Here is a 26583-nt window from a genome sequence, read left to right on the forward strand (position 1 = left end):
AAAGAAATTCGGACTCCCGCATCTGACAGTATGACTGATCTATATTTTGGGTTCCAACTCATTATATCATTTTACGATGGCCATAACTTATAATGGAAAAATAGTACAGCATCATTCTATATGATGAATGGGAATAAAGCAAAATAATATTGTGCGTCTCATACATAAATTCAAAAGTAGCCAAAAAAAGCCATTGTTCTTGTACATAACTTCAAATATCTCAAAATCCTGACGTGATGGTCCAATTCTGAGCTCGGATTCTGATTCAACGCAGAAAATTACTTCGGAAATGATCATCAACCATCCAAAAACAATCAACACCTATTTTTTGCAGATTTGTGTAGTCATCAAAAATAATTTTGTCTTCACCACCTCTTTGCCAAAAATAATAAAATGGCGAAATATTGTAATGCAAAACATTATCATTAGTCAAGGAGACTATCAAGGTTAATTAAAACATTTTTTTTGACAATTATCTTTCTGTTCTTATTAGCTTTCAAGTAATAGTGCAACAAACTGTTTACCCAGCACACCACTTTCTTACATCCCGTACCTCGGGCATGAAATAATTAATCTCCATCTTTCAAATAGGTATGAACATATAGTATAGAATCAAAGTATTTAGTTGTGTCGTCATTGTTTCTAGAATTGATAATACTTCCTATGAATTTACTATCTAAATGATCTAGAGCAACATTTAACCTTTGTTCCATATTAACCATCTCATCGTCGAGAAAGGAAGATGAGAGAGAAATTATGAAAGATGATTCCATACAAAGGATATATGGAATATATTTAAAAACGATTTCAAAGATAAGAAATTAAAGATGTAAGGCAGTGGAAAGATTAAAGGGAGAGCAAGCAGTGGTAGAGGGGGTGGCAGATGGGACTGGAATATTTGAGGTGAGTTTTAGGGCTTAGCACGGCGATTTCGCCATGATCCAGATTATTTAAAAAGTCTTAGAATTTTTTGATAAAGTGTTTTAATTTATTAATGGTTTAATAAATAAAAATCAATTAAGAAAATTGCGCATCATTATTATGTCACTGTTATATATTGCACCAATCTAATCCAAATATAAAAATAAAATCTCTCGGAATCTTATCTCAAAAACAATTATCAAAAAACTGTGTCATTGCCAAATTCATTGTTTTCCTAAGAACCACAAAACCTCATTTAGTTCCACGAATTACAGTTACTTAAACAATATAACCAATACAAAATCAATGTGTAACGAACGATCCCATAGTGTTATTTGTTCACTTTGCCGAAACGTTTCCGTTTATACTATTTACGTGGCGAAAACGTACTACTATAACTATAACAGTACGGTGTCGGTCAATTAGTCACCGGGCCGGAATTCAGGTACCGTTCCTATTTGGGTCGCCCGGGTCGGTGTTGGCCCGATTTTTAAAAATCACCTTTATCTCGCTGTAGTCGTCGTCGTCTTGACAAAGAGGGAGTCCTTGAACTCGCCCACTTCTGGGGAACGCGAGCGATATGACTCGAAATGTGCTGCACGCACTATTTACTTTCGGGTTAAGCAATATCGCGACACTATCTATTTCGTATACTAGAAATAGCTCTAGTTTTTTTTTGTTTTAAACTACGACGAAACGTGATGCAAGTTTAGAATAAGAATGTAGATTCTCTTTAACGATTATCGAGTGTGGGTGTAAACTTTGTTCGGTGTGGTTTAAGTTTGTTATTAAAAACATTTGCGAAAAACGATTTTAAAAATTTTGTAAGTAATCTTATTTGTAGCTATATTTAACGAAATAATTAATGCAAGAGTGTAACGTCCCAAATTTGCATTTAAACTTGAACTTGTTACTTGACTTCGTCAAGGTTTTAACTCTTTTAGAAAGTCAACTTTTCGAATTACGTGATAATTTAAGTGAAATCGGTTTTAAAATAAGCTAGTGATTCGTTTTGAAAAACTTTTTTTTCTTGTCATGTATATAAATTGTTTAAAAGATGATGATGGTTTGGATCGTTGGATGTTGGTGCTTGGGATGGGCACCAATGATAGTGAAGAGCCGGGGTCAACCTTGACCAGTTCCCGACCAGCCTCACGACAACCCCTCATTTTATGGCCATTTTACAACTTCTAAAATGGAAATTGACGCCCGACAAGCAACGGAATAATTACTCGCAATAAAGATACAGCTCGAACGACCGGCGACGGGGCGTCCCTTTTCCTATATGCACATTTTTAGTTTCAACTTTGTTTTTTTTTCGACCTCGATTACGATTTAATTCCTTTTACGTTCTATAAAATTTTAAAATAACTTGCACTCCTTTTTTTTTCGAACCATTTCTTTCTTTTGTATGTCTATGGAATGTTTAATGTTTGGCGACATAAAGACATAAAAAGATACAGTTTACATTCCGTTTTCTTTTTCACTATGATTATTATAGTATAGAAGCCGCGTTCCATTGCGTCAACTAACGGTTCCTTTGTGGTTGCATTTCATTAGTTGTATACCTTTTCTTCGAGGTTAAATTTTATTATATCGGAGTATCTATCTATGATTTTTATATCATTATTTTTAGTTATCTAAAAATCAATCGGTATTAGTTTTTTAAGTACTAAAAAACAGATGTGGTACAATATCTCCTTATCCTGGGCAGTGCTTAACAAATAATTTAATGTTATCGAAATTGTTAAAATTTCTGCTTTTTTGCCATGTGGAAAACAAAATTTTTATTCATTTGCAAGTGTTTTTAGATACTACAAAAGGCCACAATCCCAGTCCTAGAAACTTAATATCTAAGAAGCACGATTTTATCGTTTTCGGTTAAGTTTTTCTAATTTGCATCTTTCTGGCATTTGAGAAAAATAATCTGTATCCATCTGGATAGTGTTTCCCAGTTATTAGAAAGGATTACTATATCATTCTAGATCATGCATCTCAAATGGACTCAACCTTGTTGGTGTGTGGTGACACTGTTCTAAATTTGTATCTCTTTTTGCATCGAAAAGCAAAAAGTGTATATATCGTGGTAATATTTCCCAGATACTATAAAGGAGTGGATTTGAAATGCCACCTATCTAGAACTGGATTATAAAAAAGTGCTAATCTGCTTCAAAATGCGCTGTCATAGATTGTAATCACTATGGATTTTGGACCCAACAACTAGCTAGTCCATAAATTTTACGTTTTAATCGCTATGAAAACTGTATTAAGCATTTGGAACTGGAACGAATCGGTTTAGACGCTACAGACTACAATCAAATACTGGACTCAATTATTGGATTCTGGATACAACCATAAAGTTCTATTTCTAATCACATTATGAAACTTTATCTAACTTTCGGATACTGGAACGAGTTACTATAAATACTGCACCCAACAACTCATTTAACTCTAGTGGAATGGATGGTATCCCAAACAAGGCACTCAAGATGATTCCCAAAAATCCAAGATTTCAAATAACGAAGATAATTAATGGCATAATAAAATGGAAATCGTTTCCAGACTCGTGGAAAACGGCGATGGTGCTAACAATCCCAAAACCGGAAAGGATGTCTCCTGACCGTCGGAGATTACCGACAGAATTCTGCTGAAGCGATTGCAAGTAGACGTAGAAACGAAAGGACTAAGGTACTCCCGAAGAATCAATTTGAGCTGTACCTACAGCAACCAGCAAATTTCATTAACGCGCTGGAACTTGCCAAGAAGAAAGGACATCAGACGATAGCGGTACTGTTAGATGTTGAGGTCTACGACTTCGTCTGGAAAGATGGCCTGCTGGCAAAGACGATCGCCAACCTGGAAGATAACCTAATCAAATTGACACCAAATTAGTACTTTCAGTCGAAAATGGGATATAACATGTACAGCGTAAGAAGAATGAAAGAACGCTTGCCGCAAGAATCACCGCTCTCCCCTCTACTATATAATATATTTATACACCATATACCGGCTGTGATGGCAAAAACCAAAACAGAGGTCTTTCACTTTAGAAAGGCACTTATACGCTGAACTTGCACTGCAAACAATGGCGGATAGGATTGAATACGCAGAAAACGGAAATCCTAGGCTTTAACAAGAAGGGCTCGAAGGAAAGCTCCCTAGACATCCTGAAGAGGATACAGATGTAGAAAGATATCATATACCTAGGAGTAACGTTTAACACAAAGCTGATTACGAAAAGACAGTTCTGGTAACAACACAGGTAAGGATAATAGAAGCAATAATAACGCCGCAGTTGACATATGGAGTAGAAATATTGAAAAGTCATAAGAAATTGGAATCGTTTAGAAATAGAATTCTGTGTTTACCAACGCATACTCCATATTACGTCAGGAACGCAGACATGCTGGAAGCTATAGAGAAGAAGACACTGTGCGATATGCTAGAAGAAAGAAAATCCAAGTTTGACAGAAAACAATAATCCGGACAAGATAAGAGAGACATAAAGGAGATGATTGACCGGGGAAGGGTTTAGTCGGTCGAGGTTTAGTCCCACCTCGACACTATCTTGTCAATTATGGCAGGGTGTCTGTTAGCAGATTCCTAATCACCATAGCTAACTGAGTGTGCCCATCGAGATACGCTGCAGATGAAGAATCAACATCATAGTCGAGAGACTGATAAACGTTGTACATAGGCTATAAAAACTCATTTAACTAAATTACATTCACTATGGAAACTGTATCTAACTTCCTAATACTGAAGCGAATGACTATACGATTCTGCACTCAACGAGTGGGTACTGGAATCGTCCGCTAAATACTGGAATCGTTTACTTGATACTGAAATTAACTACTAGAATAATGATATAATAGGACTCTACATTGGGTCGCCCTTTGTTCACTATCTATAAGTCTCAAATGTTGATCTTTGACCGCTTCTACTCAAAATTTCATATCTATGCGGATGACACACAACTTTACCACAGCTTTATCTCAAATAATGTGCTAGAGTCTGTTGCTGTTGTAAATAGTGATTTAGATAAATTTTTAAATATTACTAAAAAACATGGTCTTTTGTTAAATGCGAATAAATCGGTCTACATGGTATTCGGGGGTAGGGAATCCAAAGCGTTTGTCAGCAATATGGCACATATCTTTATAGATGGAATTGAATTGGAGAGGAGGGTCTGTGTCAGGGATCTTGGACTTTACATTGACGACAGCTTAAGGTTTATCCGTAACACATGTGAACTGATCAGGCGTGCTTATGCAAAATTGAAAATGCTGTTTGCTCATAGACAAGTCTTGAACGTCGATAATAAAAAGAATCTTTGTGAGTCTGTAATTTTATCCAATTTTACATACTGTGACACAATTTACGGCCACTGCCTGTTGTCTGCTGATGCGCGATGTATTCAGGTAGTTCAGAATTCTTGTGTTCGTTTTATATTTGGTATACGCCGACGTCACAGAGTATCGTATAAGCTAGGGGAGTTGAAGTGGCTGAATATGTCAAGTCGTCGTCGGTTACATTTTGGTTGTTTCCTTTATAAAGTTGTGTCAAGCAAGCTACCACCTATTTATAATATTAATGTACGGCGTAAGGACCTCATTGACATTCCTCGTCACCGTACCCAACTGTTCAAGAGGTCTTTTAGTTATAACGCGGCATGTGTTTTGAATAAGTACAGTCTGCTTTTTGCTCAACCATCGTTTCGCACTTTTAAAAGGTCTCTGCGTCTTAAATTGCTTAATGACTACCGCGTCGTTCTATCTTCAACATTTACGTCGACGACATTTATTAATTTTTATTTGGTTAGGCCATTCACCTTTTTTTCTTCAATTGTGTCAATTGAAAAAAATCAATTGTCGAAATGAACTAATTTTACACATTGTGGACACCAAAAAGTATCTAGAATGCATTTACAGAAATGTTTACCTACATTTGATTGTGGACATTTTCAGCCAATACACGTCCCAGGCTAACATCGTCTTATCCAACTTATCCAGCATGCCGTTACCAGTCACAACAGAAAATATATTTGGATGAACTTCTTCCATTATAACAGCTAATACATTCCACGTCTGGAATGTCTATCAAAATATTGTCTTTGACAGAGACTGGTGGAACTTTCTTGTTCGAATTCTCGATCATTTTTCTTGGTAGTTCCTTTAACTCACGTTTACAGTTTTTTCGAGAACTACAAATCGCTTTTTTATTAGTCGAAATGAAAAAGTTCAGCACACCCAAAGCAAGATGCTTCTTCATTATATTCCTAATTGCAGACTGAACAAACTCTGCGATGTTCTTCCATTACCAAAACTGGTAATAAATTTTCATTGGTGTCTTCTTCTGCTATATTCTATGATTGAAAGCAATCGATTGTGGGTAAACAATAAATAGCCACAACGTGTTGTGAGCAACCGTGAAACACTCACATCGTGTTGTGACTACTTTTTGGTGTCCACAACGTGTTTTTGAATAACCGTTAAATATTCCCAACGCGTTGTAGTATTTTCTGGTACTCAATGACCGAAGAAATTGCTCCGAACGCGTTGTAATCATTTAAGCTACCCACAACGTGTTGTAGGTAAAAATTCGGACAATATCCGAATTCGGACATTGCGGGTAACATATGCAATTAAAATTGGGGATGGTAAGAAGAAGGTAATTCGAAACAGAAATAAACTAAGTACCGTTGAAAAATGTTTGGAGATAAAGATGGAATAGAAAGGGGGCTAAATATTGCAAAAACGTTATGAAACGATTATGAGTGCTCAAATGCAGTTTGTAAGATTGAAAATCGGTAATGACCAGACAGTAAGTAAGCAATGAATATATCTATGTATAGAAATACATCGACATCTTTCTGGTTTATACTAAAAAGGTCGTAACACCAGATAGTTTGGAATCACAGACTTTTTGTTAGGATGAAATAAACCCAACAAACAAATAATATGCTATGATGACGAAATATTAAGAGTATCCAACAACACTATCTACAAAACAGTATATTTGACCTATAATATTCAGAGATATTTGAATCTTTTATGAAAATTGATGTGAATATCATTTTGGTGATGTAGTAATAATCTAGTGTAAATTCACTTTTAATGGTGATTTATACAAGCATAAGGATTAAGTGGAGGAGGAAGGTAAAAGAGGCAGCTAGTGCGGCGAGAAGGAGGATTTCGCGCTTTGAAATGAAGCTATTAAACTGGTGCCCGAAGTGGTACACAGTTAGATGTACAAAGAGGAGGAGCGTCTTTAGATTGTGCAACATCTCTCGGTAGTTGTAAGAAAACGAGGTCTCGTCTTGGAGATGCGAAATCGACCAAATCAAATCTAGAATGAAAATAAATTAAAAATAAAAATGGTTGATATAGAAGAATGTGATGATGAGAAAAGTGTTTTGTTGTTTTTTTTTTATAAAAATTTGTTTCGTCTATGTCTAAAGCTTGAAATTGAAATTTATGAGTCCATAAATCCTGGTCAAAGTGTTTCCGTTCCTTCCCAAAAACCCGAGAGAACGCACCGTTAATTCTCTCGCCTTGCGGCGAGAAATTAATAAAAACGACGGAATTTATCACAATCACGATGATGGGCACAAACGGACATACTCGCTTACATAACTGGCACAGAGTTACGGTATCGTAATGAAATTTCGTGACGGCCACGAAGAATGGGTAGTATGAAAAACGACTTTATTAATAACAAAACGGTCCTCGCCGTAATTCAAAAAAATCTCTGTTTCTAATAACATCGAAAATAATTTTAAAATCTATTTAATACTAACACGTTAATGGCTATTAGAGATAGATTGATCTTGTCGAAAATTAACAGTAATGGTGACTTGCTCTCTAATGGTTTGCAAGTGTGTGCGTCGGATTTTGCAAATGTGTTATTGCTGCAATAACTTTGTCGGATAGGTATTGCGCGAATATATATCATTTCTTTCATTTACAAGTCGCCCCGGATTTATGATCTCAGCACTCACGACGCGACGGCTTCTATCTCGATTATTGCCACATATTGTTCGGGCGCGGTAGAAAAAAATTACCCATTTACCCAATACCAAATCGAAATGGCCGTCGATCAATAATACCACTTGAGCACCTAAATCTTTTAAAGGCTTGGCGTTTTGGGTGCGCTTTGACAAAGAAAGCATCATGAGTCATCATAACATGCAAAATTTTACTAAGTAAAAATAGTTAAACGATTTTCATTTTCGAACCTATACATTTTTGACATTTTCTCCCATCCCAATTAGTCTCGGCCAATTTCCTCGAGCGAAACGGCACCGCTGTTGCAACAACGGCCGGTGCAAAGGTCTCGCGACGACATTTACCGACCCCCTTTATGGGGCCGTTTGTTTCAAATATATCCAGCAACGAAGACAAAAGAGCTTTTATATCCTCGTAACTTGGGATGTGTGTACTCAGTGACTTTTCCCGGTTCAAGGTAATATAACCTTCCAAGCCGACACATAACTTCTACAACAAATTTTTAAATTAAGCATCGTTTTTGTGTATGTGTGGGTAATTGAATAAGCCTTGTTCTCTTCTCTTCCTCATCTTCTGGTTTAATTTTGTGTTTGTTTCACGTGGCGTTATGAACGTTCTTAAAGTCGTTCCGTGCGTTACTGACGTCGCCCGAAGCCTTTTTCTTCAGTCTGGTTGCTGGTCGAGTCCAGTTTCGTAATTGGTCGTGGCCATAGCTTCCGGTATGCGCGGATAACGGTCTCTCTCGGAGCTGCCGCGCCCGGCAACTTCAACTAACCACCATCATCATCATTCGTAGTCGCCGTTTCTATTCTTCATTTCATTTTTTTAAAGTTTCCATTTTAACTGCAGTCCTCCTGCGCAATCAAAAACTACGATTACTATTACATTACCATTTTCTGTGCGCTTCAGCCTGGTGGTGATTTGAAATTTTTTCACGTTTAAACGTGGGTTAATTTTAATTCACTCGGTGATGCATACTTTCTTTCTTCATCGAAATCGATATAAATGGCTATTCTAGTAGTTAACTGTAGGCAACGCACACGATGTGTTTTCGTATACCCGTGGAATTTTGAGAAGGTCGCGATAGGTAAAGGCAGGATGCTCGGTGTTGAGAATGCGTGCTCGACGGGGCCGTTTCCTGTAGTTGGTCCCGAAGAAGACGTGACCAGCAACCGCCCTATGTTTAACAAAAAAAAAAGTTGGATCGATCGTTAATAGAAAACCACCATCGTGGCGTCGGATGTAGTCGTTTAATGATTGTAACACTTAATGTTCCGGTATCGTATTATAACCGGAGTGACTACCGTAAAATTTTTAATACCAGCACGTGAACGGTCGAGATATACAACAAAAGTTATTTATCTATACTATGTAATGGTCACCACAAATGCGTCACCACAAAACCACCTTTTCCTATATATTTTTTGTAAGTCAGTTTTAATACCTTTACTATTTGAACAAAGAATTCCTCCACCTTGAAAGTTGGTTTATATTTATCCACGAAGTAGCGATAACCGATTGAAAAACTGTATTGTTACTCCGCCGACACCGGGCAGCGGCGGCGTTGAACGCGTATCTCACTCCGCTATCTCTTTCGCATTCGTATGCATTGCTCGGTATTCTCAAATAGACCACTACTCATGTAGATCTAAGAGGACATCTACAGTGCTGCCAATTACACGCGCCGGTCCAGTTCGCTCCTTTTTCACCCGATCGTTTCGTAAACGGCCGTTAGATGGTCGATACACCTCGCGAGACGACCTGGGCGTTATCTCTCTCTCCAAGCACTTCGGACTCTCCATCCCCATTTACTTCTTCTTCTTCTTCTATGTTACGTTTCGCGGAGGCGTAATCGCAATTCTCAATCCGGTCCAAGACTCCAAAGCTGTTCGTTACCACCTTGATCGCCCTGTATAACTCGATCTTTTAGTTTTGGTTTTCTTTTTATCTTCTTGCTTAGTTCAATGTTGTTTGAACAACGCGAATTGACCTAAATACGAGCAATTGGAGCGAATGGCGGCAGCATAAGAACGACACACGCCGATTCTTGCACAACTTATTGTAATAATAACAGAGGTGACGGTTGCCGCTGGTTTACGCAACGCCCTGTATAATACACTATGGCGAACTTGGAGGCCATAGCTCTCTTAGATCGTGATCGAGAAATGGTGCCATGATGAATTGAACGTTAATTGAATTTGGCACGGATTCAATGGTGACTTAAACATCCCGTTTTTATTTTGTTTCTTTTAGACAAGGTCCCAAAAATTTAACAAGGTGATTATATTTATCTGAGTTTAGTTGTTGTGCTAACAAGTGGTAGGTTCTTAGTGTGGTTCAGGTCTAGGAGACAGGTTCTATTCTTTGCGGGTGCCCTTCCGGTGCCACGGATAATACGTCATGGCCGTGGGTTTGTCAGTGGAAGGCTTTTCCCCTTCGCTAGGAATCCGCATAAATCAAGTCAGCGCGCGGCGTTCTCGAGAGCGGAGTCCATTTGTTCCTCGGAGCGCTACGGAGGAAACCAGGCAAATTGGCCGAGGAGCAGCCAGCCGACTTTTCCGGCATCCAAACACGACCAGCCATGCCGTCGAGGATCGAGCAAGCCTTGTACGGGACCGGGGCCTCTTGATTTATACATGAGAAAACCGCCCGGACTTCGCTCCTAACTTCTCTTCTCTTCCTATTCCGCAATAATACGTTAAGGAGGTGGCGGAGTGTCGAGGATAAAGCCCTTGACGACACGTTGCTACCGGAAAAAATCGACGATATCGTTCGTAGACAACCAGTTAAAGTGGTCTTACTCAATTTACTAAAAGCACGCGAGATACGATAAGTTTGTTACACGAACCAACCCGGAATGGTACCGTTAACTGTACGCAACATCATCGAAAAGGAATAAAACTATATCTTCTAATCGTGGTACATCAGTTAAACGTCTTACCAAAGTACTCTTTGGTTGGCGGTAAGTTGATTACGACATCAATCATGTACTCCTTCATTTTATTTTGGTTCTAAAGGAGCTGTTAATTAAAGTGTCAGTGAGACTATCTACAAATCTACGTAATCTCTGTTTGATTGTTATAGCTCTTCTAGGTATTATAACACGACATTACCTTTAAGATAGATATATTTCAATAATTCTCAAGTGTACGTAATAAACTTGTCGAAGGTATTCATCGATAGTTGGATGGTTCATTGGGCGTGGATAATTTAATATTTTAACGCGTGCCAACCCAGCTGTCCTTCCAATAGCAATAAATAGCGCAACACTTTGTGCACATTAGTGTTGATCTATACAATATTACACGACGGCGGCGGCGACTTTGCTCTGTTCCATTGACCTTAATGATATAATGACCTTGGGTTCAGATAGGCGTGGACGCATTAAGCGGCTAAGTAACTGTGTGTCGGCTGCGGCAAACTTTATTGTCTGCTCAAAGCCACTCACCACCATCGACTCGACGTTCGTTCGGTTAGTCAACCTTTCGTCTGCCGGAATCGGAGAAGAGTCAACAACTATACACACACATACACTCGTGAAATTCTTCTCCCTCGGAACCTGAATGAATAATCAACAATAAATCAATCCCGCATAGCGACAACCGCCAATTTTAGCGGCTGCACATAAAGAAATTATCTTTCAAGAAATTCCCATGGGGACAACGCATATATTTATCTTCCAAAGAATGTATTCAAGAATTGAATTGCTAACTTGGTAAGTGTCAAGGAAGAATATGTGAAAAATAAAGACAATGTGGATACTTGTATGGATATTTTAACGACAGAAGAATGAAATACTGAATTAAGAATTTAATTGAAAATAGTTATACGGAATTTTGATTGTTATGATTATGAAGACAAAAATAAATAAAAAGTTGAGATAGTAACTAGTTAGAACAAACGTTAAAGAAACCTGAGGAACCAGCGAATTGTTCAGATTATTTAAATTCATATTTGTTTGATGATATTGACAGATATCAAGGAATAAGCTTAAACATGACAAAGATGATGTTAATAAATGTTAAGGAAGATGTTGCGAGGTCAGGATAAAGTTAAGATATATCTAAAACGATCATACATGATGTCATTAAGGATAATGTTTATCAATAATCAAGAACTGTGTTGATAAATAATGAGGAATATGTTTAGAGTTGTGAAGGATCATATTTGGATACGAGAGGGAGGATGTTAAAAGTTAAATTGGGAAGATGTTGAGAGATATTAAAGACGATTTTTAGAATTGTCAAGGAGGATGTTAATAGATGGACACGACATAGATAGGACGATAACATCATAATCGTCTTATGATGTTGTAGGCCATATTGAGGGGGACACGATGTTGAGATATGTCAAAGAGAATCATACATGAAGACATTTGCAACAATGCTTATCAATAAACAAGAATGGTGTTGATAGATAATGAGAAATATGTTTAGAGTTGTCAGGAATGATATTTGGAGATGACTAGGAGGATCTTAAGAGTTAAATTGGGATGATGTTGAGAGATATCAATGATGATGTTTAGAAGTGTCAAGGAGGATGTCAATAGATGATGAGGTTGAGATATACATATTATTGATCAGGACAATGTTAAGGAAGATGTTGTGACGTCGGGCTAATCTTGAGATATATCAGGAACTATTATGATGTCAGACCATGTTGAGGGGCGCCAAGAATATGTTGAGATGTGGCAAAAATGATATATGACGTGTTAATAGATAATGAGGAATATGTTTAGAGATGTCAAGGACGATACTTTTAGATAACAAGAAGGATGTTAACAGTTAATAAGGAAGAAGTTGGGAGATATCATAGACGATGTTTAGAATTGTCAAAGAGGGTGTTTACAGATGATAGGGAAATTGAAGTATGACAAGGAAGATGTTGAGAGATATCAGGGCCATTTAGAGATATTGAGGAAGAAGTTGACAGATAATAATGAATGTGTTGAGGGAGGCGAGGTTAGGAGATATAAAGGTAGTATTGAGAGATGTTGGGAATTATGTTGAGATATACATATCAAGACAATGCTTAGCAATAGCAAGAACGATGTTAATGAATAATAAGAGCGATGTTGAAATACCTCTGAGATGATGTTTAGAGAGAGATACGCGATGTTGGAAAATATCAGTACGGATTTTGAAGGATATTAAGGATGTAATTCTGATAAATCTCAGAAATGATGTCGAAAGTTTCCACGGACTATGTTTAAAGCTTTCATGGAGACAATAATATTGCAGAGATGACAAGAAGGATGTTAAAAGTTAAATTGAAAAGATGTTGAGAGATATCAAGGACGATGTTTAGAAAGATGTTGTGAGGTAGGGGTAATGTTGAGATATATCAGGGACTATTATGATGTCAGACTATGTTGAGGGGCTCTAAGACAGTGTTGAGATGTATCAAAAATAATATACGACGAGTTAATAGAAAATGAGGAATATGTTTAGAGATGTCAGAGACGATACTTGGAGATAACAAGAAGGATGTTAACAGTTAATAAAGAAAAACTTGGTAGACATCAGGGACGATGTTTAGAATTGTCAAAGAGGGTGTTTATAGATGATGGGAGAGTTGAAATATGCTAAGGAAGATGTTTAGAGATATCAGGGACATTTAGAAATGTTGACGAAAAAGTCGACAGATAATGATGAATGTGTTGTGGGAGGCGAGGTTGGGAGATATCAGAGATAATATTGAGAGTTGTTAGGAATTATGTTGAGATATATCAGGACAATGCTTAGCAATATCAAGAACGATATTAATGGATGATAAAAGCTATGTTGAAATACATCTGAGACGATGTGTAGAGAGAGATAGGCGATGTTGGAGAATATCAGTAATTCTGATAATTGTCAGAAATAATGTCGAGTGTTTTCAAGGACTATCTTTAAAGCTTTCATGGAAGTCGTGGAGACCAATGATATTGCAGAGATGACAAGGAGGATGTTAAAAGTTAACAGAATTAACAGTTAAGAGTTTATTGTTTTTCAATACATATAATCTATAATATAAAGATGAACCTGAAGGTAAATATCGCGAATTAAAAGTTAAATTGGGAAAATGTTGAGAGATATCAAGGACGATGTTTAGAAGTGACAAGGAGGATGTTAATAGATGATGAGGAATTTGAAATACGATAAGGAAGATATTGAGAAATCCTGGTGTTGAAAAATGTGAAGAAAGAAGTTTATAGATGATGGGGATTGTGTTGAAGGAGGCGATGTCAGAGATAATATGATGTCAGGAATGATGTTGGGATATATCAGGGACAGTTATGATGTCATAGATCATATTGGGGGAGCCAGGACATACATGATGACAAGGAACAATGCTTATCAATAATCTAGAATGGTTTTGATAGATAATGAGGAATATATTTAGAGTTGTTAGGGACGATATTTGGAGATGACTAGGAGAATGTTAGTACTTAAATAGGGAGATGTTGAGAGATATTGGGTATGATGTTTAGAATTGTTAATAAAAATGTTAATAGATGATGGGGAAGTTAAAATACGATAAGGAAGATGTTGCGAGATATCAGAGGCTTTTAGAGATGTTGAGGTAGAAGTTAACAGATAATGGAGAATGTGTTAAGGAAGGCCGGATTGGAAGATGTCAGAGTTAATATTGAGAAATGTTAGGAATGACGTTGAAATATATTGGAGACGATGTTTAGAGAGAGATAAGCGATGTTGGAGAATATCAGGAACGATTTTGAAGGATATTAGGGATATTATTCTGATAAATGTTAGGAATCATATCGAGGGTTCCCAAGGACTATGTTTGAAGATTTCATGGAGGTTATGGGGATCAATAATATTGCGGAGATGACAATGACCAAGTTAAATTGGGAAGATTTTGAAAAGTAATAATTACGATGTTTAGAAATGTCAAGGGGGGTGTTAATATTTGATGAGGAATTTGAAATGCGATAAGGAAGACGTTGAGAAATATCAGGGGCGTTGAGAAATGTCACGGAAGAAGTTGGTAAATGATGAGGATTGTGTTAAGAGAATCGAGGTTGGGATATATCAGAGATAATATGATGTCAGTAATGATGTTGAGATATATCACGGACGGTTATGGTGCCAGAGACTTTGTTGAGAGGATCCAGGACAGTGTTAAAGTATGTTAAACATGATCATACATGACGACATAAGGAACAACGATTATCCATAAAATCTAGAATGGTTTTTGATAGGTAATGAGGAATATGTTTAGAGTTGTCACGGACGATATTTGGAAACGATAAGGAGAATGTCAAGATGTTTAGAATTCTCAAGAAGAATGTTTATTGATGATGGGGAAGTTGAAATACGATAAGGAAGATGTTGTTGAGACATTTAGAGATGTTGAGATATATCTGGACAATGCGTAGCAATAGCAAGAAGGATGTTAATAGATGATAGAGAGAAATAGGCGATGGATATGATATTGAAGGTGTTAGGGATGTTATTCTGATAATTATCAGGAATGATGTCGCAACTTCCGATGTTTAAAGCTTTCATGGAGTTTATTAATGTCAAAAGAAGAAGATGTTGTATGAGAAGTGGTGGTAAAGATATTGAGAGAGGCTAGAATAGTATTGCGAGATGCATGGCAGAGAAATACCATAAACGATCTCAATAGAGGCTAGGGGAGGTAGTGGAGATATCAGAAATGTTGTTGAGACATATCAAGGATGATCTTTAGTGCAGTTCATGACGATTTTATTAGAAAAGAGAAATGTTGAGAAGGGCGAGGACAATTTTGAATGTATATACGACAATCAAGGTTATCACAGATGATATTTAACGATATTGAAGACTACGTTGAAAGACATGAGAGATGATATTGCGGTGATTACGTAGAGAGACGATCTTCTTTGATTTTGAGTTTGGTTCGATCTTTTGAGAAATGTTTTAAACGTCACTTTGCAATAATGTTAACTAGCAATAATTCTTTATTTCAATTTTGTCAAATTAAAAGAATTTCTGGTAAGAAATTCACCGAGTAATACTTCTCCTAATATCTTAATGTAAAGTGGGATGTAAAAAGGTGAAAATTTATTTCAAGCACATTTGAATAAAACGCAAATTCGACTTTTGTTCAAAATAAGTGAAATGTTGAGAAGGAAGGAATTTTTGGTTTATTAAATCAAATTCATTAATATTATAAAGTTGTCACTAATTTTTTTTTTTCTATCAATATCAAATAATCTTAATTAACCCATTGAAATCGTTACAATCGCTTAACTACTTGCAAAGATCTTGTCTGTTGTAACAGTTGTTGGTTTTCATTTTATGCAATGATTGGCTGTTCTATAGACAAGACAATGTGACTGTTTTGAGACTATAACTGGAAAACTTGCATAAGTTCATTATTCATGTTAAAAAAAATTGAATTGGAAGTGTTCTTCGTTGGAAACCAATAACCGCAATTTCACAATAAAAAACGTTCATTTCGATAGATATAAATAATATAATGATTTCCTGCAATTTAAATAATAAATAATTTTAATAATAAGCCGATGCCGATGTGGCGTTGACTTGTTTCTTTCTAGCGGCGCATCTATTGTATGCGCAATAATCTCAATTATGTATAATTAGATTTTAAATAATAACAGGCCCGACACCCTACAATAACAACAACCGACCATTTCATAAAATTGTTTTGGGCGAGAAAAGAACATCCGGTTCATTGTTTGAATCCTCGTGCGGTACCGGTGTCGTTGTTCGGTTTTGTTGTGGACTTCTCCGTTTACACATTTTTTTCTTTCTTTCTCTCCATTAAATAATGGACCGCGCGGGAAATGCATACCGTTCGATGAGTATTAAACTAACGGATCTCTAGCATTGTCTTCGTGCATTTCGATCATTTCACACTTCTCACGGTTAACGACGACGAGAAGCAACATTTTCCAAATTGATATTTCCAACAACCAACCTCGTTCAGTTCAATTCCTCTTGCTTTATTAACAGTTTTACGTTGGGTAATATCGGTGTGGAAAGATGAGACTTCGTGATCTTCGATTCTTTTTCTATAAATTCGAAGGTCGACCACCACATCTCATCATCAAAGCGGTTAAGGATTTACCATCTTGTTGATTGCGTCAAATTTGTTATATAGTAATACTTATTTAGAGAGCTTATTATTAAATAGTATTAATTTGGTTTAATTTTCAAGGAAAAGTATACGAAGGAAATAAAAAGTTTGTTTTTTAAGGAAGGTCAGGGGACGATCTAAATCACGCCATTTTTGGGTGTGACTACAAAGCGTATAATTCAGATCACTTTTTTCTGAGTGATTTCTGCACGCGAGATTTTTTTATGCTTTGAAGTCACCGAACGTTTTTAGATGTGCCTAATTCTTGATTCCTGTTTTTTTTTTGTTATAGGTGTTCATTTCGAAACCTTGGATTTATGGACGAAGAAATTTATTTGTTACCTAGGTAAGTTTTGATCAAAATATTATTTTAACACAAGAAAGAAGTGAATTAGAAACGCTATTTTTTTCCTATTCAAATTGAATCGAGTGCCAATCAACATCTGTCCTTCGAGTCGAGTACTCGAGCAACCTCTTTGAATTATTCATAAGTCGATGACTCCTCTCGTCCGTTCTATTTTCTTCGCTCGACCATCAGATGGTGTTGGTCGATTTTTCCATATCGCTTCAGTATCTTTCTTTTCTTATCCGGTAGACAATGAAAAAAATTGGATCCATTGTACATCGCGTTGTTTCTCCTCTACGCCTAGGTGTATCTTGCTGCGCTTTTTTTTCTTTTCTCTCTTTATTTTTTTGATCCCTATAGCGAAGAAAACAATAGTGCTTTCGATTCGTATCAGAAAACAAGACATAAATAAAACGTCTGTAGAATGACCTTAAAAACCTAGGGAAGAAATGCAAAATATGCATGTGTAATATAAACGCATATAGCTACAGGTGTAACTGGACCTGGTAGCATATATTAACATTTAGTGGGACGTATTTTTTTCTGTATACATAATTTTACTGCAAGGGGTAACGGTAATTCATAAATTTATGTAATATGATATATTTCGTAACAATTGCGTCGTTTAGCAGTAATTTTCCTAAGGAAACACATAATACATGCATGATAATGTATGTATTATGAAAGAAAAAAATATAACGGTGATATGTTTTTATTATGTAAGAAAGTTTTAATAGACTCGTTAGATCATACTTATTAATTGATGGTAATTATTAGTAATTTTATAAAAAAATCGATCGTGCACTACTTCCTGTGTCAACGGTGAAATGTCGCCATTGTAGCCTGTTGCAAAGTGTATCGCTTTCTATTAGGAAGATATAGTCCACGACAAATGCCAGATCTGGGCGAGATATTGCGAATGAGTTGGAGCTCACAATGAAACGGAACGTTTTAATGGAGTTATACCACTTTCTAATATAGATATATTGTACAATGTCTGTAATTAAACAAAATGTCAAAGATTATTTGAAAATTGCTTATACAAATAAGCATCTTCAAAAATGCATGTTATTAACAAAAGACTAAAATCTTTTATTTATTCTTTAAAGATTTTTAATTAAGCTGGTGCGTTATTGGTGTTGATGTTGGTACCACCTAATTCTTGGGGTTATAATTAAAACTTCTAACTTGTAAGACAAATTGTAGCCAAGATCGGTAAAATTGTAGCGCCTCGGCCGCAAGCGACCTCGTCTTCATTCTCTCACCTGAAAAATAAAATAACGCAACCTTGTTATACCTATTGATTGTATATTAACGGAGCGAAAATATATTATTGTCCGTTATGAAAGATGCGCTACAATCCAGACATTTCAAGATATAACATGATCAATAAACCGCCTCGGCCGCAAGCGGCCTCGGCTTCATTGTCCTATCCATAAAAGTAAAACAGCGTGACCTTGGTGTATACGTCATTATGGGATACTTAGGCAGAGTAAATATATTTTTGCTGGATGGTAAAGCTTGAAGCTGAAGTCAATTACCCCTTACCCCCAAGGCATTACATTTGCGATTCTTAAATTTATAACGCAATTAAGGTCATATCACATCTTCGGTTATTATTATTGTATACTGAGGCAGCAAAAATATATTTTTACTGGTTGTGAACGCTTATAGCCGAGATCGGTTGCGGATGAAACGCTACAATCGAGACCTTTCAAGATATAACACGACGAAGGTAGCGCCTCGGCCGCAAGCGACCTAGGCTTTTGTTCTTTCACCCGTAGAGATAAAATATTGCAACCTTGGTATGCACATAACTATTGCTTTTCGGTTGCTTTAATGGTAAAATGCAATCAGTGCTTTGGCCTACTTGTCACGTTTGTGCCCTCTTTCACCTTGAATAATCCGGGTTTTCAAAGAACCTAATCATTACGTCATAAACAAGTATGTTTGACTGTATTTAGCTTGACTTCACAAAATGTGGTTTGAGAAACAAGACGGTTTGCAGGAACAATTTTCCTCGTGCGATGATTAACATGCCGTATAATACAGTTTATGCGTGAGAGCAGACATTTTTATAGAACGTGTCTTTGGGGAGACCCTCGATATCGTTTGACTGCCTACCTTGACTGCTGGAATAGTCTGCACCCAACCAAATTCGCAGAGGACCGCTTACCGATAACAAGGTAATGTTGAGAGATGTTAGCAATGATGTTTATATACATCAGGACAATGGTTGCGATAGCAAGTATGATGTTGATGGATGATAAAGACGATATTGAGATATATCTGAGACCTTATTTAGAGATACATAAAGATACTAACATAGTCTCTGTCGAACCAAATTTTCAGAAGATTGCTAACTGATAACCTACGTCGCTTGCTAATTCTTCATTAAGCCATCACTCCAATAATAGTCAATGTTAATCTTGTTACTTGAGTCACAAGAAATGTGAAGGATGTTAGAAAAGCGTGGAAGAGGAGATGGATGGAATTGGATAAGGGTAGAGATGTGTATAGGTTTATTAAGGGTTCAATGTTCATTCAATGTATATTTGAGAATGTTTCAACTAAGGGAGAGGAACGGGATATACGTATGTGTGTCAGGACACCCTGCAGCATATCTTGCAGGAATGTCCGGATGGGAGGAAAGTGGAGAGGACCGTTGAATGAAATTATGGATGACAGCGATATGAATGATTACATATAGTTGACGGCAGGAGTTGTGTTTGCTTATGATGAGGAGTAGTGCTAGTTGTTGGAAGGCGGAGGCGGTGGGTAGCCTAGGAGGTGGTTCGGTGGATGCTTCACTTCAAGATACAGTCACTGGTTCGGTGACGGTAAGATTATTATAATTGAATGATGTGCGTGCGTCAGCTAACCATGGAGGGTTGGCTCTGATTCGGCGAAGAGCTTGTCTCGTCCCTCAGGAATAGCATGTACAGAGTCCAGCAAAATGATCTCACACATTTTAATCTTTAATAAAAACGCCTTTGTAAATGCTATTTAAATTTTTATTTATTAACTGAAAATGTATGCTATGCCATTTGTTTTTATTAAGTTTTGAAACTTACAGAGTCCAAGTGGCAACCATTTTTTTCGATACACATTCGAAGCTGATTTCTGAGAGTTTCCATCACTCGAGCAGTAATTTGAGGCGATATTCCTGTAATTTCTTGGCATATTGCTGCTTCCAATTCGTTAATGGTTGGGATGGTGTTGAAAAACCTTCGCTTTCAGGTAACCCCAAAGGAAAAAGTCGCATGGGGCAAGATCGGGTGAACCCGCAGGCCAACCAACGTCTCCACGTAACGAGATTACGTGTCCTGGAAACATTTCTCTTAAAACTTCCATTGTCCGTCTTGCCGTATGAGCCGTAGCTCCATCCTGTTGAAACCACGCATCCGGATGTTCAAGTTCTCTAAGTTTTGGTTCCAAAAAATTGCGTAGCATGTCGACATATCGATCCAACAGTACACCAAATGGTAACACGTGGGCTGTGAAATGGCTTTTCATGGAGCTGTCGTGAATTTTCTGATGCCGAGTAGCGAAAATTTTGCTTGTTCTCACAGCCAGACAAATGGAAATGAGCTTCGTCACTCGTTATCAAAAGAGCATTTTGTGGGACGTTTTGAAGAATACCTGTTCACTAAGTTTTTGCACAATCATCAGTTTGTATGGATGGAACTTCAGATCGGCGTGTAAAATTCTTCTCGCAGAACGATCTGACAAACGCAAAGCAGAGACATATTTAGCAGCTGAACGGATAGGAGATCGTTCAAGTGCTTCTCTTACAGTTGCAACATTTTCAGGTGTCCGAGCACTTCTGGGTCTACCAGTTGATTTTCTTTTTAAAGCTTAAGTTGTGATTCTAAAATTTGAAACCCACAATAGTATTGTTTTGCGATTTGGAACTGAAGCATGTCTACGAAGCACGAATTGAGTACGAAAAGTTCTTTGCGTCGTAATCACTGATTCGTTTCTTTTCATAAATGTTTCGATAATGAAGACACGATGCTCGTCCGTCTAATTCATGACTGTTCATGACAACATAACAAATGGCAAAGCATGAGCTACTAACCAAATACGCTAACCTCCCCCTTTTTTCAGAGATCATTTTTCCGGACCCTGTATATAGTGTAAGGTAACTTCAAAGCAGTATAATACGTTTTTTTTGTTAATGAATTAGTTTAAGTTAGTTGTTACATTATAGGCAAGTTGTTAGATCGCAGGTTAGGGATTGGAATTGTGTCTCAACTCATTTCATGGATGTATTTTCGTTTGTTTTATATATTGATTTGTATATTGTGAATTTGGTAGTCGGTAGTTTTGATAGGGAAAAAAAGTCGAATGCCGAAAGACAGGGCGGTCACAACAACAAATATTCCGTACAGAACAAGTGAGAACTTGTCGCTTCGCGTGTAGTGGCGTGTTTGTGGAAGTTAGGTTGTTCACCTGTGAGTTTTTTTACTCAGCGTGATATAATACAGATGTTAGTGTCTTCAATGATGTAGGCTTACAATAACTCTACTTAATTAGTACGAAAACGTGTAGTAGCATAGTAAACGGGTATAGTGAAGAAGATTTACTTGTTAATGTGGAAATCAGTGGCCTACATCCCCAGTGACTAGATAGCAATGATTTTAAAATATTGATAGCCTTGTCAGATGTATTAACTATATTGGTAACATTTTCTCTCGATCATAGTTTAATATTTAAATACAAATATTTCCTTTCTTCTCGACCACTCTGCAAATTATTTCAGGTTTTTTCATCCTCAAGGTGAATTAATTCTGCCAATCTGAAAGATGCATTCAAACTCCTCCCAGATTCCTTGAGAATGACAAGTTTCAACTCATCGTCATTAGCTACATGATTACCGCACAGACATGAATTAAAAGATTTAAGACAAATTAGAACATCTCTCAGCAAGGTATTAAAAGCTCTATCATAATGTTCAACAATCAACGTGCTTAAAATACTCGCGTATACGAGGTATTTTTTTGGTTGGTTTGCAGAATTTCTATATAAGGTATTAATTTTCTTAGTAAATTAGTCTTGTAGTGGGGTTGATGTAATAAAAGTAGAATAAAATTTTCAATTAGTACATTATGCTTGTGATTAAAATTTGATAAAAGTGGTCAAAGTTCGAAAGGTATCTTGAGGTATCTCGAGGAGCTGTTTCCCACGAGTCGCCGTTTCAGCATCGTCGCTCCGGATGGCCGGTCTGTTGGGGCACCACTTATCGAGATCGCGCCCGAAACGAGATATACTCGCCGCGGAGACTCCGAACTCGTCTCAGGGGACTCCGCCGCCACGCCGTATCGAGGTCGATAGATGCAGATATACGTGAGGGGGCGCGGGTCGAGAGCCGGGACGACCAGGCAGAAGAAGAAGAAGAGACAAAACGGCACATGGTGCGGCGGCGGTAAACTGGGCGAGTCCACGAGTCCGAAGTCGGCGGGGACCCGTTACGAGTCACAAGTTCACATACACATCGCGACCTATTGAATATGTTTCCTCCGTTGCCGCGCTCCGGCTCCTTTCGGCTTTTTTCTAGCTGGGCTAATTGCAGGAATTATGCTCGACGTTGACCCCGGAGAACCCCAACAACGTTGGATGGCTGCACCTGTGAGCCTTTTTGACCTAGAAACGAGACTAATTTTTTTTATCATATAAAATTTTCATCGAGATAGCGGAATGTTCTATTTTCAAAGTAAACACGAAATCATAAACCATTTTATATATATTATAATATGTGCAGATCACACAATCGTATGCAGAACTATACATGAAATCTTTCCGACCATAGTAATTCTCGATGATCCACAGGGGGTTATTAAACAAGTCGTATACACACCACCCTCCAGACTCATACCATATCTTTTCGCCTACTACTATTCAAAACGCAAACCTCGAGGATATATAAATCACCGTCGTCAGAGCCCAGTCATAAATCCGGGGTCCCCGCGGCCCGTCCCGTACTCGTCTTCTACCCGACACGTTGAGGAATTACGACGTGGTGGGATCCCTCTTTGTCCGGTTGGCACCGTGGCGGCAACGACGGCGTCTCCTCCTCGGGTCCGTCATCTGTCCGCGTCACCTCTTGCGCCTCCTTGTAACGCACAGTCGGCGACCAGTGCGTTGACCGATTGCCGCAAAGTTCAACGGTTTTAAAGCTCTCGCGTAACGCATAAGGACAACAAACAAGACGCACACAGAAAACCTATGTGAGTATCAATATAAGGTACCCTACCTGTAAAGGAATTTGGTATTAAAGTATTGAAGTTGTATGGATTAAATACGATTTAGCTTTTTCAGTTGCAATAGGAATCTCTTTGGTATTATGAATAAAGAAGTATGAGTTAGCAAGGAATTGTTGTTTTCTTTTCTTGCAAAATGGCAGTTCTGCCCATTAAACACCCTATTCCTGTAAAGGAATTTGTTATTAATTTGGTTATTTTGGTAATTTTTATGGAATAGGCTTAGAACCTTGGGTGTTGCTAATAAGAAAAATTGTTCGATTCCCATGATGATATGAATGATTTTTTCTTGTCTACTCAAATTAGGGGTTCTGGGGATGCTGACCGATCTGTTTTACATAAGTCTGGCTACTGAGAAGGAAATTATAGAGGCTATACAGTCAATTAAATCTAACGCAGTTGGTGTGGATGGTATGAGTTTGAAAATGCTCATGTTATGCTGTCCTCTGGTGATATCATATATTTGCCATTTGTTGAATTATTGTATTGAGCGCTCTGTATTTTCGGATCAGTGGAAAATTGCTTTAGTCGCGCCTGTGCCCAAGTCAAAAAATCCTGATCAATTAAAAGATCTCAGACCAATAAGTATTTTGCCGATTTTTTCGAAAGTGTTTGAGAAAATAATTGCAATTAGGTTAAGGTGTCAGTCTGGATTTCGTCAGGGATACAATTGTGCAACTACTCTGCTGGATGTCGTTGATGATGTGCTAAGGGGGCTGGATGATAGATGTGTGTAATCTTGCACCATCCGACTCTCTTGGCTGTCCTCCGTCATGTTGGCTTTTCCGAGCCAGCTTTGCATTTCTTTTGTAATTATTTAAGTGACAGGTGCCAACTTGTAAAGTTCAATAATAATTTTTCGTCTATTGGTAGACTTTAAAGCATTGTACCGCTCATATATACTCAAGTGTATCACACTTTTAAGATGTGTGGATATGGTCACTGCGAATGATAATATTAATGCTGATTTGTCGGCACTCGTGGGCATGGCCAATAACCTTTGCTTGACTATTAATAGTGATAAGTCATCTGTGTTGGCGTTTGGAAGTGATAGCTTCCTCAGTACGGTTAAGAATTGTTTCAGGGTAGTCGTTAATGGTAGGGTGATAGATATGGTCGATGATGCACGAAATCTCGGAATTATGTTTGATACTAAGTTGAGGTTTTGGAAACATGTCTCACTGTTGTTGCAAAGAGCTTATGGGGCGCTTAAATTGCTTTACTCCGGCAAAAATCTACTGAATCAGCGTCTTAAGGTGCAATTGTGTGACGCACTTGTCCTTTCTATTTTCAATTATGGTGATACCGTATATCATTCCTGCTTAGATGTTGAGAGCGCGCGCCGCATCCAGGTTGTACAAACTCGTGTTTACGTTTCATATATGGGATATATAGTATTGGAAGGAGAAATAGCATATATCATACTCTGGGTTGGGTTGGTTGGCTGGACATGTCTAGACGTTTATTTAATTCAATCTGCTTATACCATAAGATTATACAACATAGGTGTCCGCCATATTTATTTAAAAAAATTTTCTTTAGGACTAACAATACCTAAACATAAATTACAGCTTTTTAAGAAATCTTCAAATTAGGGGTTCTGGGATGCCGACCAATCTGTTTTACATAAGTCTGGCTACTGAGAAGGAAATTATAGAGGCTATACAGTCAATTAAATCTAACGCAGTTGGTGTGGATGGTATGAGTTTGAAAATGCTCATGTTATGCTGTCCTCTGGTGATATCATATATTTGCCATCTGTTGAGTTATTGTATTGAGCGCTCTGTATTTCCGGATCAGTGGAAAATTGCTTTAGTCGCGCCTGTGCCCAAGTCAAAAAATCCTGATTAATTAAAAGATCTCGGACCAATAAGTATTTTGCCGATTTTGTCGAAAGTGTTTGAGAAAATAGTTGCAATTAGGTTAAGGGTATATCTAGATAGATTTACGATTCTTCCCGAGCGTCAGTCTGGATTTCGTCAGGGATACAGTTGTGCAACTACTCTGCTGGATGTCGTTCATGATGTGCTAAAGGGGCTGGATGTCGTTGATGATGTGCTAAGGGGGCTGGATGATAGATCTGTGTAACCTTGCACCATCCGACTCTCTTAACTGTCCTCCGTCATGTTCGCTTTTCCGAGCCAGCTTTGCATTTCTTTTGTAATTATTTAAGTGACAGGTGCCAACTTGTAAAGTTCAATAATAATTTTTCGTCTATTGTTAGGGTAACGTCCGGTGTACCTCAGGGGTCTATATTAGGACTTATTTTATATTTAATTTATACATCAAACTTACACAAGACTTTAAAGCATTGTACCGCTCATATGTACGTCGTTTATACTCAAGTGTATCACACATTTAAGATGGTGGATATGGTAACTGCGAATGATAATATTAATGCTGATTTGCTTGACTATTAATAGTGATGTCATATGTGTTGGCGTTTGGAAGTGATAGATAGCTTCCTCAGTACGGTTAAGAATTGTTTCAGGGTAGTCGTTAATGGTAGGGTGATAGATATGGTCGATGATGCACGAAATCTCGGAATTATGTTTGATACTAAGTTGAGGTTTCGGAAACATATCTCACTGTTGTTACAAAGAGCTTATGGGCGCTTAAATTGCTTTACTCCGGTAAAAATCTACTAAATCAGCGTCTTAAGGTGCAATTGTATGACGCACTTGTCTTTTCTATTTTCAATTATGGTGATACCGTATATCATTCCTGCTTAGATGTTGAGAGCGCGCGCCGCATCCAGGTTGTACAAAACGCGTGTTTACGTTTCATATATGGGATATATGGTATTAGAAGGAGAAATAGCATATCTCATACTCTGGGTTGGGTTGGTTAGCTGGACATGTCTAGACGTCGTTTATTTAATTCAATCTGTTTATACCATAAGATTATACAACATAGGTGTCCGCCATATTTATTTAAAAAAATTTCCTTTAGGACGGAT

At 37.5% G+C, this 26583-nt stretch overlaps 1 protein-coding gene across 4 annotated transcripts in view; it reads left to right on the forward strand.

The window, feature by feature from the left end:
• The window catches only part of LOC111419943 (CABIT domain-containing protein serrano), a 100033-nt gene that overhangs the window by 26040 nt on the left and 47410 nt on the right, over nt 1–26583 (forward strand). For 2 of the 4 annotated variants that reach the window (XR_011641032.1, XM_071197838.1), the window contains exon 2: nt 17308–17361. The gene's annotated coding sequence lies outside the window, so the exon portion shown is untranslated. Of the gene's footprint in view, nt 1–738; nt 904–1393; nt 1746–17307; nt 17362–26583 lie in introns of those variants that run through there. The other 2 variants (XM_071197839.1, XM_071197840.1) reach the window with 2 other exon arrangements.

This window comes from Onthophagus taurus, chromosome 7 (genome assembly GCF_036711975.1).
Source record: "Onthophagus taurus isolate NC chromosome 7, IU_Otau_3.0, whole genome shotgun sequence".
Lineage (NCBI taxonomy): Eukaryota > Metazoa > Arthropoda > Insecta > Coleoptera > Scarabaeidae > Onthophagus > Onthophagus taurus.